The sequence below is a fragment of the Mus musculus genome, chromosome 1, assembly GCF_000001635.26.
Source record: "Mus musculus strain C57BL/6J chromosome 1, GRCm38.p6 C57BL/6J".
In the NCBI taxonomy this organism is placed as follows: Eukaryota; Metazoa; Chordata; class Mammalia; order Rodentia; family Muridae; genus Mus; species Mus musculus.
Window position 1 is genome coordinate 16,941,718 of NC_000067.6, and position 16,154 is coordinate 16,957,871.

A 16,154-nucleotide genomic window follows, 5' to 3' on the forward strand; every position below is an offset into this window, starting at 1 on the left:
ATCCGCCTATTCCTTTTAATAAACCCTTTCTTTTCTCACGCCTCATGTAGCTTCGGAGAGCTACGGCCTACCGCCTGTTACCCAGCTCCTCACTGCTGAACCTAAGTGAACCAGCGCTCGGGTTTAACGCTGTCTCAGCTTAGCCCATACCTTCTCCGGTATGAATTTCCTTTATCCTTTATTTTATGGAGCTCCGAACCAGCAGCGTCTCTTCCAGAAATCCTTTGCCGTTTCTCAGTCCTGCGTTGGTTCGCCAATTGTTGTGTCCGGCCAGCAGACCACAACCTGGGTTCTAGCCTGGAAAGGCATTTTGGAAACCTGGAAGAGAAGAGGGACTAGGTGGCGAGAGAAAGGAATGTAGCCAAGACAGTTATTTTGATCAAAGCTCAAATTTTATTGTTGCGACACTAGTTATGAAGGAAGGGGGAGGGGACCCGATTCCTGCCGAATAATCTCTGGTCCAGTAGAAAGGTGCACGTGTGTGGCTCCGCAGGTTCCAGCAGTGGGCATGGCAGAACGAATGAGCAGGAAGCTCCACCCCTGAGCAAGCAGGTTTCAGGCTGGGGGAGGGGAGACTACAACTTTGATCATTTTGTTCAATGAGTATTTGTTAAGACACTCTCCCCCACACTAGACTCTTTGGAAAAAGTCACTAGTTTGTGTCACCTTGACTTCATTAAGAAATATCTAAACAAAACAGAACACAACAAAAAAGAAAGATCTAGAAATCTGATAAAGCATTGTTTTGGGGTATGTTGGTAAGAGTATTTCCATAGATGATAGTGTGTGTCTGAGGGGACTAGGTGGGAAGACCTCTCTTTACTGTACTCAGGCATTGTCTAATTGATGAGGACCTGAAGATGAAGTGCTCAGGCCGCTTGCCTCCGGCTTTCTCACAGAAGTTCCCCTTCCCCCTCTTCCTTCCTGCAGCAAACACAGCAAGGCTCTCCTCCCCCTCCCTGGCTGTTCAGAGGGAACTGGTCCAATGCTGGAATATTGCTACCCCTGTTTCCATAAAGACACCCCTTAACAACCTCCCTCCCCCCACCCCCCACCCCCCACCCCCCACCCCCCACCCCCCGCCCAGAAGCCACAAATGCCTGCTTTAGAATAGACAAATAGTAGCCTCCCTCACCTCCGATTCGCTGAGGCTGGCACTCTCATTGATAATCAGCAGCACTTCCCAGTTACAGCTTGCCCTGTCCTTGGGAAAGAAGCAGCGGTAGGGGTGAGGCATCCTTGAGAAGATAATCAGGGGTGGACAGGCGGAATGATTGGCTGTAAAACACACTAATTGCATAAAATTACTCCTTAAGTGAGAAAAAGTCCCCCCTCCCAGTTGCGATTCTGCCTTGCCTCCTGAACAAATGATATCCTGTTTGAAAATGACTTGCTTTGTCACTCCCTTGTCACCCTAAAACCCAGAGAATCTCTAACTATGCTGTATGTAAGTGCCAAGCCTTCTAGGCTTGGGGTCACACTTCTGTCCTGTGCAGTGGGAAGATTAGTGATCCGAGTCTGACTCATATCAATTAAAGACTATTTGCATCTTTGCATTGGGCTCAGTGGTTCTTAGAGCTTTCCTGGGGGTCCCGGTAAATCACGGACACAACAAAGAGAGCAGAAATATGGAAGACTGTTCTTTCTAAATTATGAAGTCCAGATCCCTACCTCTTGTGCCTTTGGATACCAGAACCCCACACTCTCCAGTCTTTGGACTTGAGAGCTTACACTACTGGCCACATAAGTTCTCAGGTCTGAAGGTTATACTTCTCTGATTCTGAGGCCTTCACACTTGGGTGACCCACACTACCACATTTTATTTTCTCCTAACAAATCTCTAGTCCCTTTGTCTGTGTTGGTTTAATTTCCAATTGTTGTGGTAACATACCCTGACTAAAGAGATGCAAAGAAGATAGCTTTATTTGCCTCACAATCCCAGGTTTCAGTCTATCATTGTGAGGAAGTAGAGGTAGAGGAAATTGAAGCATCTAGTCACATTACAGCCACAGTCAAGAGCAAAGGGCAATGCATTAGTGCAGTGCATACTAGGGCTCAGCTTCCTTTTGCCACTCTTATGTAATCTAGGATACCTTGCCATCTGTATCTTCCCACTTCAATAATTAAGATAATCCTTCATAAATATATTCACAGGTCAACCTAATCTAGTCTTTCATTGAAAATGCCTTCCTTCCCTTGTGATTCTAGATTGAATCAAATTGACACTAAAGTAACCATTACAACTCTACTGTTTATCAACTTGACACTCCAACATATGACTTTAAGCCACAACCTTCTACGCTTTGTCTTCAAAATCTCATGTTTATCTTAACATGTAAATAAAGTCCAGCTTTAATAGCACAAGTCTCTTAAATCTGAGTATCTATAAATTAAAAAGTTATATTCTTCCAATATACAACATCACAGAGTGCATTTTTATTCCAAGAGGAGAAAACAAGGGCATAAAACAATTACAGGAAGGCAAAATCAAAATCCAGAAGGGTAAACACCAAATCGTGCAGAATCTAAGACTTGTTTGCTGCAACAGTGTTGCTATCCCTATTCCTCCAGCATCACCTCTTCCCCACATAACTTCTTTCTTAGGCTTGGGCCAGATTCACTCCACATCTATGGCTTTCATTGGCAGATAGTCCATGCCTCGAGTATCTTCAATATCCTTGGATTTGTAATGCAACTGAAGCTTTACCTTCATAACGTCTCGCAGTGGCCTCTCAGATCATCTCTGTGGGTATTTTTATCTTGCCCCACACTGCCCGGCTTCAGTTGTTCTCCGTGACTTCCTCAATTTTGCATCTTCCACGGCTTCAAAACCAGTATCACGTGATTGATGCTCAAGACATTGCCAAGTTCTGTAACCAGCTCAAGATGTAGCCCAACTCTTTTGTGCCACAGCTATATCAGATGCTTTTAAAAGAATTTGGATTATCACAAGATGGAGTCCTCTTTGAGGAGTAAAACTATGTCCTTAGAATATTTTCCACATTGCCCAAGTGCTGAATAGAAAGTTTCTCTACAATGCTGCTGACTATTTCATCATTTAAAACTGCTGCTTTATCACAAGCCTGAATACTATCCTGCCTTGAGATTTCCTCTGCCAAAAGTCAGTTCATTATTAATAGATTCCATACTCAAGTTCTCAGGAAATTGAAGCAAGATTCTTAGCAAAGTATCATACAAATGATCTCTAAACTACTTCCTGATAGAGTCACTGTTCTCATCTGAAACCTCGTGATATGTGTCTCCACTGTTTGTGTTTCTTTAGCAGTTTTCTCTTCCACGTTCACACTAGAATGGCCCATTTAGCTCTGTCCATACTGCTCAATGGTCTTTCCAGCATAACATTCCAGATTCCCACATTCTCCCACAAAATAGTTTCTAACGGCCTAAAACCGACATGGTTGCACCATAATGATCCTACTCCTGGTTATCAATTTCTGTCTTAGTTTAATTTCCTGTTGCTGTTGTAAAACACCCAGATGATGGTGATTTAGGAGAGAAAGAGTTTATTTGACTTACAAATTCCAGGTTACAGTCCATCATCGTGGGAAGTGAAGGTCCTAGGAAACTGAAATAGACAGTTACTTTCTATCCAGTTGAGAGCAGATAACAAGGAATTGGTGCGTGCTCAGTATTAGTGCTCAGTATCTTCCCCCACACTTTCACACTACTCAGGATCCCTACACCAGGGAGTGGTGCAATACACAGTGGTTAAGGTTGGTCTACCTCAACAAATGTAATCAAGATAATTCTCCACACATGAGCTCACAGCTAGATGATTGTACATTGAGAATCCCTTCCCAGCAGGGCATGTGGCATATATTTTCTTTTTTTTTTCCATTTTTTATTAGGTATTTAGCTCATTTACATTTCCAATGCTATACCAAAAGTCCCCCATACCCACCCACCCCCACTCCCCTACACACCCACTTCCCCTTTTTGGCCCTGGCGTTCCCCTGTACTGGGGCATACAAAGTTTACGTGTCCAATGGGCCTCTTTTTCCAGTGATGGCCGATTAGGCCATCTTTTGATACATAGTGGCATATATTTTCAATTCCAGCATTTTCAACGGCAGGAAGATCTTTGAGTTTGGAGCTAGCCTGGTCTACAGAGTGATTTTCAGGACAGCCAGGGCTACACAGAGAGACCCTGTCTTAAAAGAGTGGGAGAGGGAGAGATACAGACAAACAGATAGATAGACAGAGAGAGAAAGAGAGAGAGAAAGAGAGAGAGAGAGAGAGAGAGAGAGAGAGAGAGAGAGAGAGAGAGAGAGAGAGAGACTCTTTCTCTGGACATGGTGGTACAAGCCTTTAATCCATGTCCTTGGATAAGTGGATGGATCTCTGTGAGTTTGAGGCTAGCCTGGTCTACAGAGTTCTAGGACAGCCAGAGCTATAGAGACCCTGTCTCGGAAAAAGAAAACTCTTTCTCTCTTTTCTCAGTGTCATTTTTTATTTATCTGTCTTCTGTTATCTAATTAGTTCTGTTTCTCTGTGGAACTCTCGTGTATAGTAACTAAATACAGCTTAAAGCCAAATTGTGGGGAGTTTTGTTGCCTTTTGTAGAAGGTACATAATAAGTATTTGACATTCTTTTTGGATCGCATCCTTGTCTTTTCTAATTATTGATTTATTGACATCAGCACGGGCTCTTAGATATTTTATAGATCAGTATTTTTTTGACTTTAACTGTTCAGGTTTGGTCACTAGGACTCTTCCAGTTGGTTGTTGTGTTTCTTTGACACAAGTAAGTACTTCTTGACATTTTCTTCAGTAAGATTCTCCAGACTCATGTTTTGCGTTCCAGTAAGACATTTTTCTAAGAAGTCCTGACTTCTTCTGTTGGAGAATGTGTTAGACTGAGTCATTGCTGAGCATTTCTCATTATTGCTGGGCATTATTATTTCTCTATGGGGTATCTTTAAAGGGCTACATGTAAACTTCAACATGAGATCCATAGATTAGAAGTGTTAGCCTTCTTTGAAAAAATGGTTAAAAATAGCTATTCATTGGTCTGAGTCTTGTGGAATCTAGATCTATATTTTAATAAGATTTCCAGGCCAATTGCTTTCAAGTTTAAGAAACACTGGCCAGAACTTGGTCTCTTGGTCTCAAATGCCGGGGATGCTGGTAACAGTGCTCATTCCTACAGGGGAAGGCTAATTTATGCAGGGGAAATGAGGGCAGAGTATATTGTTTCTGACATAGGCATGGACTAAAGCATTTGCTCAGTGTTGCAAATTTATCTTTACAATTTATGCTTATGGTACCTATTTTTACTTTATTCTTTTTTTTTTTTTTTTTTTTTTCCATTTTTTATTAGGTATTTCGCTCATTTACATTTGCAATGCTATACCAAAAGTCCCCCATAGCCACCCACCCCCTCTCCCCTACCCACCCACTCCCCTTTTATGGCCCTGGCGTTCCCCTGTACTGGGGCATATAAAGTTTGCGTGTCCAATGGGCCTCTCTTTCCAGTGATGGCCGACTAGGCCATCTTTTGATGCATATGCAGCTAGAGTCAAGAGCTCCGGGGTACTGGTTAGTTCATAATGTTGTTCCACCTATAGGGTTGCAGATCCCTTTAGCTTCTTTGGTACTTTCTCTAGCTCCTTCATTGGGGGCCATGTGATCCATCCAATAGCCGACTGTGAGCATCCACTTCTATGTTTGCTAGGCCCAGGCATACTCTGACAAGAGACAGCTATATCAGGGTCCTTTCAGCATAATCTTGCTAGTGTATGCAATGGTGTCAGCATTTGGAAGCTGATTATGGGATGGATCCCCGGATATGGTAGTGTCTACATGGTCCATCCTTTTATCTCAACTCCAAACTTTGTCTCTGTAACTCCTTCCAAGGGTGTTTTGCTCCCACTTCTAAGGAGGGGCATAGTGTTCACACTTCAGTCTTCATTTTTCTTGAGTTTCATGTGTTTAGGAAATTGTATCTTATATCTTGGGTATCTTAGGTTTTGGGCTAATATCCACTTATCAGTGAGTACATATTGTGTGAGTTCCTTTGTGAATGTGTTACCTCACTCAGGATGATGCCCTCCAGGTCCATCCATTTGGCCAGGAATTTCATAAATTCATTCTTTTTAATAGCTGAGTAGTACTCCATTGTGTAGATGTACCACATCTTCTGTATCCATTCCTCTGTTGAGGGGCATCTGGGTTCCTTCCAGCTTCTGGCTATTATAAATAAGGCTGCTATGAACATAGTGGAGCATGTGTCCTTCTTACCAGTTGGGGCATCTTCTGGATATATGCCCAGGAGAGGTATTGCTGGATCCTCCGGTAGTTCTATATCCAGTTTTCTGAGGAACCGCCAGACTGATCTCCAGAGTGGTTGTACAAGCCTGCAATCCCACCAACAATGGAGGAGTGTTCCTCTTTCTCCACATCCACGCCAGCATCTGCTGTCACCTGAATTTTTGATCTTAGCCATTCTGACTGGTGTGAGGTGGAATCTCAGGGTTGTTTTGATTTGCATTTCCCTGATGATTAAGGATGTTGAGCATTTTTTCAGGTGCTTCTCTGCCATTCGGTATTCCTCAGGTGAGAATTCTTTGTTCAGTTCTGAGCCCCATTTTTTAATGGGGTGATTTGATTTTCTGAAGTCCACCTTCTTGAGTTCTTTATATATGTTGGATATTAGTCCCCTATCTGATTTAGGATAGGTAAAGATCCTTTCCCAATCTGTTGGTGGTCTTTTTGTCCTATTGACGGTGTCTTTTGCCTTGCAGAAACTTTGGAGTTTCATTAGGTCCCATTTGTCAATTCTCGATCTTACAGAGCAAGCCATTGCTGTTCTGTTCAGGAATCTTTCCCCTGTACCCATATCTTCAAGGCTTTTCCCCACTTTCTCCTCTATAAGTTTCAGTGTCTCTGGTTTTATGTGAAGTTCCTTGATCCACTTAGATTTGACCTTAGTACAAGGAGATAAGTATGGATCGATTCGCATTCTTCTACATGATAACAACCAGTTGTGCCAGCACCAATTGTTGAAAATGCTGTCTTTCTTCCACTGGATGGTTTTAGCTCCCTTGTCGAAGATCAAGTGACCATAGGTGTGTGGGTTCATTTCTGGGTCTTCAATTCTATTCCATTGGTCTACTTGTCTGTCTCTATACCAGTACCATGCAGTTTTTATCACAATTGCCCTGTAGTAAAGCTTTAGGTCAGGCATGGTGATTCCACCAGAGGTTCTTTTATCCTTGAGAAGAGTTTTTGCTATCCTAGGTTTTTTGTTATTCCAGATGAATTTGCAAATTGCTCCTTCTAATTCGTTGAAGAATTGAGTTGGAATTTTGATGGGGATTGCATTGAATCTGTAGATTGCTTTTGGCAAGATAGCCATTTTTACAATGTTGATCCTGCCAATCCATGAGCATGGGAGATCTTTCCATCTTCTGAGATCTTCTTTAATTTCTTTCTTCAGAGACTTGAAGTTTTTATCATACAGATCTTTTACTTCCTTAGTTAGAGTCACGCCGAGATATTTTATATTATTTGTGACTATTGAGAACGGTGTTGTTTCCCTAATTTCTTTCTCAGCCTGTTTATTCTTTGTGTAGAGAAAGGCCATTGACTTGTTTGAGTTTATTTTATATCCAGCTACTTCACCAAAGCTGTTTATCAGGTTTAGGAGTTCTCTGGTAGAATTTTTAGGGTCACTTATATATACTATCATATCATCTGCAAAAAGTGATATTTTGACTTCCTCTTTTCCAATTTGTATCCCCTTGATCTCCTTTTGTTGTCGAATTGCTCTGGCTAATACTTCAAGTACTATGTTGAAGAGGTAGGGAGAAAGTGGGCAGCCTTGTCTAGTCCCTGATTTTAGTGGGATTGCTTCCAGCTTCTCTCCATTTACTTTGATGTTGGCTACTGGTTTGCTGTAGATTGCTTTTATCATGTTTAGGTATGGGCCTTGAATTCCTGATCTTTCCAAAACTTTTATCATGAATGGGTGTTGGATCTTGTCAAATGCTTTTTCTGCATCTAACGAGATGATCATGTGGTTTTTGTCTTTGAGTTTGTTTATATAATGGATTACATTGATGGATTTTCGTATATTAAACCATCCCTGCATCCCTGGAATAAAACCTACTTGGTCAGGATGGATGATTTCTTTAATGTGTTCTTGGATTCGGTTAGCGAGAATTTTATTAAGGATTTTTGCATCGATATTCATAAGAGAAATTGGTCTGAAGTTCTCTATCTTTGTTGGATCTTTCTGTGGTTTAGGTATCAGAGTAATAGTGGCTTCATAAAATGAGTTGGGTAGAGTACCTTCTACTTCTATCTTGTGAAATAGTTTGTGCAGAACTGGAATTAGATCTTCTTTGAAGGTCTGATAGAACTCTGCACTAAACCCATCTGGTCCTGGGCTTTTTTTGGTTGGGAGACTATTAATAACTGCTTCTATTTCTTTAGGGGATATGGGACTGTTTAGAAGGTCAACTTGATCCTGATTCAACTTTGGTACCTGGTATCTGTCCAGAAATTTGTCCATTTCATCCAGGTTTTCCAGTTTTGTTGAGTATAAGCTTTTGTAGAAGGATCTGATGGTGTTTTGGATTTCTTCAGGATCTGTTGTTATGTCTCCCTTTTCATTTCTGATTTTGTTGATTAGGATTTTGTCCCTTTGCCCTCTAGTGAGTCTAGCTAAGGGTTTATCTATCTTGTTGATTTTCTCAAAGAACCAACTCCTCGTTTGGTTAATTCTTTGAATAGTTCTTCTTGTTTCCACTTGGTTAATTTCACCCCTGAGTTTGATTATTTCCTGCCGTCTACTCCTCTTGGGTGAATTTGCTTCCTTTTTTTCTAGAGCTTTTAGATGTGTTGTCAAGCTGCTAGTATGTGCTCTCTCCCGTTTCTTCTTGGAGGTACTCAGAGCTATGAGTTTCCCTCTTAGAAATGCTTTCATTGTGTCCCAAAGGTTTGGGTACGTTGTGGCTTCATTTTCATTAAACTCTAAAAAGTCTTTAATTTCTTTCTTTATTCCTTCCTTGACCAAGGTATCATTGAGAAGAGTGTTGTTCAGTTTCCACGTGAATGTTGGCTTTCCATTCTTAATGTTGTTATTGAAGATCAGTCTTAGGCCATGGTGGTCTGATAGGATACATGGGACAATTTCAATATTTTTGTATCTGTTGAGGCTTATTTTGTGACCAATTATATGGTCAATTTTGGAGCAGGTCCCGTGAGGTGCTGAGAAGAAGGTATATCCTTTTGTTTTAGGATTAAATATTCTGTAGATATCTGTCAGGTCCATTTGTTTCATAACTTCTGTTAGTTTCACTGTGTCCCTGTTTAGTTTCTGTTTCCACGATCTGTCCATTGATGAAAGTGGTGTGTTGAGGTCTCCCACTATTATTGTGTGAGGTGCAATGTGTGCTTTGAGCTTTACTAAAGTGTCTTTAATGAATGTGGCTGCCCTTGCATTTGGAGCGTAGATATTCAGAATTGAGAGTTCCTCTTGGAGGATTTTACCTTTGATGAGTATGAAGTGTCCCTCCTTGTCTTTTTTGATAACTTTGGGTTGGAAGTCGATTTTATCCGATATTAGAATGGCTACTCCAGCCTGTTTCTTCAGACCATTTGCTTGGAAAATTGTTTTCCAGCCTTTCACTCTGAGGTAGTGTCTGTCTTTTTCCCTGAGATGGGTTTCCTGTAAGCAGCAGAATGTTGGGTCCTGTTTGTGTAGCCAGTCTGTTAGTCTATGTCTTTTTATTGGGGAATTGAGTCCATTGATATTAAGAGATATTAAGGAAAGGTAATTGTTGCTTCCTGTTATTTTTGTTGTTAAAGTTGGCATTCTGTTCTTGTGGTTGTCTTCTTTTAGGTTTGTTGATGGATTATCTTCTTGTTTTTTCTAGGGCGTGGTTCCCGTCCTTGTATTGTTTTTTTTCTGTTATTATCCTTTGAAGGGCTGGATTCGTGGAGAGATAATGGGTGAATTTAGTTTTGTCGTGGAATACTTTGGTTTCTCCATCTATGGTAATTGAGAGTTTGGCTGGGTATAGTAGCCTGGGCTGGCATTTATGTTCTCTTAGTGTCTGTATAACATCTGACCAGGCTCTTCTGGCTTTCATAGTCTCTGGTGAAAAATCTGGTGTAATTCTGATAGGCTTGCCTTTATATGTTACTTGACCTTTTTCCCTTACTGCTTTTAGTATTCTATCTTTATTTAGTGCATTTGGTGTTCTGATTATTATGTGTCGGGAGGAATTTCTTTTCTGGTCCAGTCTATTTGGAGTTCTGTAGGCTTCTTGTATGTTCATGGGCATCTCTTTCTTTAGATTTGGGAAGTTTTCTTCAATAATTTTGTTGAAGATGTTTGCTGGTCCTTTGAGTTGAAAATCTTCATTCTCATCCACTCCTATTATCCGTAGGTTTGGTCTTCTCATTGTGTCCTGGATTTCCTGGATGTTTTGAGTTAGGATCTTTTTGCATTTTCCATTTTCTTTGATTGTTGTGCCGATGTTCTCTATGGAGTCTTCTGCACCTGAGATTCTCTCTTCCATCTCTTGTATTCTTTTGCTGATGCTGGCATCTATGGTTCCAGATTTCTTTCCTAGGGTTTCTATCTCCAGCGTCGCCTCACTTTGGGTTTTCTTTATTGTGTCTACTTCCCTTTTTAGGTCTAGTATGGTTTTGTTCATTTCCATCACCTGTTTGGATGTGTTTTCCTGTTTTTCTATAAGGACTTCTACCTGTTTGGTTGTGTTTTCCTGTTTTTCTTTAAGGACTTGTAACTCTTTAGCAGTGTTTTCCTGTTTTTCTTTAAGGACTTGTAACTCTTTAGCAGTGTTCTCCTGTATTTCTTTAAGTGAGTTGTTGAATTCCTTCTTTATGTCCTCTACCATCATCATGAGATATGCTTTTAAATCCAGGTCTACCTTTTCAGGTGTGTTAGGGTGTCCTGGATTGGGCGAAGTGGGCGTTCTGGGTTCTGATGATGGTGAGTGGTCCTGGCTTCTGTTAGTAGGATTCTTACGTTTACCTTTCGCCATCTGGCAATCTCTGGAGTTAGTTGTTATAGTTGTCTTTGTTAAAAGATTGTTCCTCTGTTGATTTTGTTACCCTCTATCAGCAGGCGTGGGAGACAAGCTCTCTTCTCTGAGTTTCAGTGGTCAGAGCAGTCTCTGTAGGCAAGCTCTCCTCTCTCAGGGAAGGTGTACAGTTATCTGGTGTTTGGACCTCCTCCTGGCTGAAGGTGAAGGCCCAAAACAGAATCTTTCCCAGAAGCTGTGTTGCTTTGGCCAGGAAGGTGGCCAGTTGTCTGGAGTCGAAGATGTCGCAGCCTCAGAAGCTCTGTGGCTCTTGCCGGGAAGGTGGCTGGTTGTCTGGAGCTGAGGATGGTGCCGCCCCAGAATCTCTGCGACTCTCTCGCCCGTCCCAGAAACGGCTGGCACTCTGTATTCCACACGGTCACCCGTGCAGCCTGCCCTCCGCGGAGTCCCGGAGCCAAGAAGGCTCCCGCCGGCGCCTGTGCCACAAACCTCTCAGGCCAGGCAGACCCCCGTGCTCTCACCAGGAAGGTGGCCGGCTGTCTGGAGCTGAAGATGGCGCCGCCCAGAAGCTCTGCGACTCTCTCGCCCGTCCCAGAAACAGCTGGCACTCTGTATTCCACACGGTCACCCGTGCAGCCTGCCCTCCGCGGAGTCCCGGAGCCAAGAAGGCTCCCGCCGGCGCCTGTGCCACAAACCTCTCAGGCCAGGTAGACCCCCGTGCTCTCACCAGGAAGGTGGCCGGCTGTCTGGAGCTGAAGATGGCGCCGCCCAGAAGCTCTGCGACTCTCTCGCCCGTCCCAGAAACAGCTGGCACTCTGTATTCCACACGGTCACCCGTGCAGCCTGCCCTCCGCGGAGTCCCGGAGCCAAGAAGGCTCCCGCCGGCGCCTGTGCCACAAACCTCTCAGGCCAGGCAGACCCCCGTGCTCTCACCAGGAAGGTGGCCGGCTGTCTGGAGCTGAAGATGGCGCCGCCCAGAAGCTCTGCGACTCTCTCGCCCGTCCCAGAAACAGCTGGCACTCTGTATTCCACACGGTCACTCGTGCAGCCTGCCCTCCGCGGAGTCCCGGAGCCAAGAAGGCTCCCGCCGGCGCCTGTGCCACAAACCTCTCAGGCCAGGTAGACCCCCGTGCTCTCACCAGGAAGGTGGCCGGCTGTCTTTTACTTTATTCTTGATCTCTACTACATCATTTTTACTTCAAACATTTATTGTTGAAATAGTTACTTATCAAATTCTGTGTTTCTGGCACTATTCTGAGTATTGAGGATACACAGAGATAAACATCCCCATAAAGAGCTCACAAATCAAGTAAGGAGCAAATGGGCACAAAAATGTATGTGTTCCATGTTGTCTCAACTCATTTTCTCTTCTGATCACTGAATACACTTAATCACTTACACATTATAAAGAAATTTATTACTTACAGTTCTTGAATCTGAGAAGTTCACGGTTGTAAGGCAGGGTTTGATGAAGAGAGCCATCCATCAGTCAGAACTTTGCAGAATCCCAAGGTGGTGTAGGGCTTCTCATAGGTCAGAACTCTATCAAGACCTAAGGTGTCCCATGATGAGTGGTTCATGGGAGACAGTCAAACTGATACTGAGAACAGTTTTAAAAAATATTTTTTAAAATTACTGTTGGTTAATCTGTGGATGAATTAACCTACCAATGTAGTAGGAAGAATTCCTGTGACCCAATCACTCAGTAAATGCTCATTTTTCAAATAACATTTACATGAGACATAAAATCCTGGGGATAAACATTCAAACCATATCAAATGTAGTAACTATTGAAAAGAAAGGAAGTAGAAGGTATATTTGGACATGGGGGGGGGGGACTAGGAGACACTAAGGTTGGATGCCAGGCAAAGCATCTTTGTTTAGACTATGTGCTACTATGCCCCCCATAGGCCTGTTTGTAAAGGTTTACTTCTCAGCTCTGCAATATTAGAAGATAGTAGAGACTGTCTACAGGGCTCCTAATTTGGAGGGTTGGGTCTCTTGCTCACTTACTCTTCTTACATCCTGGCCTCCTGGCCACCATGAAATGGTGACTTGTGCCACTACTTGCTCCTCCTGTATGCTTTATCCCCAAAGCAAGTGGGTCAGCAAAACTGAAAACTGGGACCCCAAAACAAAACAAAAGCTCAAATGCATTCTTTCTTCCTTTAGTTTGTGCCAAGGTACATATGTGAAGATCTTATATGTTTTGTTACAGTAGTAAAAATTTCAGGAACATATCTGCTAGGCACAGATAAGCAAATGTAGCCTCTGCTTGTTTGAGGACTTTACAGACTGAACAGCAGTTTGTTTGCAAACCATAAATTTATAATAATGATCATTCAAGTGTTTTTGTATTTAAATCAAAAGTTTCCCATCTCAACTGCAAAGTCAAGTATCATATTTAGACACTGAAAACATTTGCATCTTTATTTTTTTAATCTGGAGATTTGACAACATGTCAATTCTGCTATACTGCTGCTCTCATAATTATTGTAATCAATATGGTAGGGCTCTTTTTTTTCCATTTTTTATTAGGTATTTAGCTCATTTACATTTGCAATGCTATACCAAAAGTCCCCCATACCCACCCACCCCCACTCCCCTACCCACCCACTCCCCCTTTTTGGCCCTGGTGTTCCCCTGTACTGGGGCATATAAAGTTTGCAAGTCCAATGGGCCTCTCTTTCCAGTGATGGCCGACTAGGCCATCTTTTGATACATATGCAGCTAGAGTCAAGAGCTCCGGGGTACTGGTTAGTTCATAATGTTGTTCCACCTATAGGGTTGCAGATCCCTTTAGCTCCTTGGCTACTTTCTCTAGCTCCTCCATTGGGAGCCCTGTGATCCATCCATTAGCTGACTGTGAGCATCCACTTCTGTGTTTGCTAGGCCCCGGCATAGACTCACAAGAGACAGCTACATCTGGGTCCTTTCGATAAAATCTTGCTAGGGTATGCAATGGTGTCAGCGTTTGGATGCTGATTATGGGGCAGATCCCTGGATATGGCAGTCTCTACATGGTCCATCCTTTCAACTCAGCTCCAAACTTTGTCTCTGTAACTCCTTCCATGGGTGTTTTGTTCCCACTTCTAAGGAGGGGCATAGTGTCCACACTTCAGTCTTCATTTTTCTTGAGTTTCATGTGTTTAAGAAATTGTATCTTATATCTTGGGTATCCTAGGTTTTGGGCTAATATCCACTTATCAGTGAGTACATATTGTGTGAGTTCCTTTGTGAATGTGTTACCTCACTCAGGATGATGCCCTCCAGGTCCAACCATTTGGCTAGGAATTTCATAAATTCATTCTTTTTAATAGCTGAGTAGTACTCCATTGTGTAGATGTACCACATTTTCTGTATCCATTCCTCTGTTGAGGGGCATCTGGGTTCTTTCCAGCTTCTGGCTATTATAAATAAGGCTGCTATGAACATAGTGGAGCATGTGTCCTTCTTACCAGTTGGGGCATCTTCTGGATATATGCCCAGGAGAGGTATTGCTGGATCCTCCGGTAGTACTATGTCCAATTTTCTGAGGAACCGCCAGACTGATTTCCAGAGTGGTTGTACAAGCCTGCAATCCCACCAACAATGGAGGAGTGTTCCTCTTTCTCCACATCCTCGCCAGCATCTGCTGTCACCTGAATTTTTGATCTTAGCCATTCTGACTGGTGTGAGGTGGAATCTCAGGGTTGTTTTGATTTGCATTTCCGGTAGGGCTCTTTTTATAGGGTGTGAAAGACTGCATTGAAGTCCTTTTTTTCCCCCCTAGAGCCTTCTTTATCATTGTCTACACTAAAAAATTATTGAGAACTTCAAAGGGCTTTTGTTTCTATGGGTATCATCTAATGATATTTGCTATACAAGAAATTAAAATTAAGAAATGTCAAACAAATAATAAAGCCATTACATAGCAAACCCCACAACTTTTATGAATGTATGTACTTCCTCAAGGCAACAACAAAATTAAGTAAAAAGGGCAACAGTGCTGAATCTTCATACATCTTCTGGCTGTCTGATTTGACAGAAGCCAGCTGCATTGTCCTGTTTGACTCTGCATTTGATCTGCTACACTGCCAAGCAGCATCTGAAAAAAATACTACCTTATATAGTATAATAAAGAGATTAGAGATGGCAAATAACAGCCATCCTAACATTATTACAAAAACAATTTTAGTTTCCTGGGCTCCCTCTAGGATCACAGTGATCCCCATGGGTCTGATTTATATGTTGAGAATGTGTTTCTTCCTGCCTTCCAGCCTATCACCTGGAAGAATGCTCTTGTCCTGAACCTGGATTCCTTCATCCGGAAAAGGAGAATGACAATAGTTCTTCCTACCTAGGTTTGTCATTAAGATCAAATCTGTACTCATATGAGCCTGAAGAGCCAAGCTTGGCACAGAGAAGACTCCAGTTACTTTGTGACTTTTCAATAAATGCGGATGATAATTACAACCTTTTCTAATCTGTGATGAAGTGTTACTTACATATGACTCAATTTTGTGTTACTTTCTCGCTTAGGAATGTATCTTCCATTTATAATCTGGATTCAGAAAAATGAAAGATAGTAGTAAAAAGTAATAAAAAAAAACACAACTGTTCTTTTCTCTTTTGAATGAGAGTTCTTTCACTGTATTTTAAGCTCAGTTGACAATGTCATGGTGCTTAGACATTTCTGTGTGCATCATTTCTTTGTGCTTAGAACTAGGGAAAGCATGTTCTCCATTCCCCAAGAAAATGGTCTTCTAAATGTAGATGTCATTGTGATTTAGTATCCCATCAATCTGAATTTTGGAGAAGTTCCCCAAAGGACTATCCACAAAGTCTATCATTATAGCATTTCCTTAGAGATCACTGTCTGATCAAGTTTCTTTCATCTACAGCCATTTTTTAATATTTCATTTAGCTGTCATAAATATATTATGTGTTAAAATCATCAATCAAGAACATGAACATGCAATATCTATTTCTGTTCCATCTTCAAATTGGAAGGAGAAGGATCCTCTTTTAATTCAGGTAGATGATTTTCACGGTCCATTGTTTAGTTTTACTCAGTGAGTTAAAATGGAAGCCCTTCACTTAAGTGCCAGATGGGCAATCTATGCACAGTTTTAC

General features: G+C 42.1%; 1 protein-coding gene across 1 annotated transcript in view; it reads right to left on the bottom strand.

Annotated features, from left to right (window-relative positions):
• Positions 1-386: 386 nt before the first annotated feature.
• Positions 387-16,154, bottom strand: part of Jph1 (junctophilin 1) — a 155,819-nt gene continuing 140,051 nt past the window's right edge. The window contains exons 6-7 of the transcript XR_001785237.2: positions 1,136-1,204; positions 387-560 (exon numbers count right to left, since the gene is read on the bottom strand). The gene's annotated coding sequence lies outside the window, so the exon portion shown is untranslated. The remainder of the gene's footprint in view (positions 561-1,135; positions 1,205-16,154) is intronic.